Below are 339 nucleotides of genomic sequence, written 5' to 3'. Positions count from 1 at the left end.
TTAATTTTCTTTGCAAACTTTGAGGTTAGGTCTTGTTTTTTGAAAAACATTCTCTTCATCCTGAGATTGAAGACAGTATGGTGGACTGGCACAACTGAATAACTACTGAATAAAATATGACCAGTCCCATCCTAAAATTATAAAAAATCATGTTCTTTGGCCTGCCTGCAAAAAAATAAGCTTTATAATTATTGTTACTGTTTCTTTTTTCTTATTTTTCTCTACAAGTCGTACTCTTTCAGTCCAGTTCTATATTTCTTGACTTGATGAGTCCCTAATTATTCATTCCTAATACCTTTCATTTCCTTAATGAAATATAATACAAAGACAACATGGCAA

General features: G+C 31.0%; 1 protein-coding gene across 1 annotated transcript in view; it reads right to left on the bottom strand.

Moving 5' to 3' along the window:
• The window catches only part of LOC119594135 (monofunctional C1-tetrahydrofolate synthase, mitochondrial-like), a 2858-nt gene that overhangs the window by 2119 nt on the left and 400 nt on the right, over nucleotides 1-339 (bottom strand). The window lies entirely within an intron of this gene.

This window comes from Penaeus monodon, chromosome 33, assembly GCF_015228065.2.
Source record: "Penaeus monodon isolate SGIC_2016 chromosome 33, NSTDA_Pmon_1, whole genome shotgun sequence".
Lineage (NCBI taxonomy): Eukaryota > Metazoa > Arthropoda > Malacostraca > Decapoda > Penaeidae > Penaeus > Penaeus monodon.
Note: the sequence above shows the minus strand (reverse complement) of the source record. Positions and strands in the feature narration are given on the sequence as shown.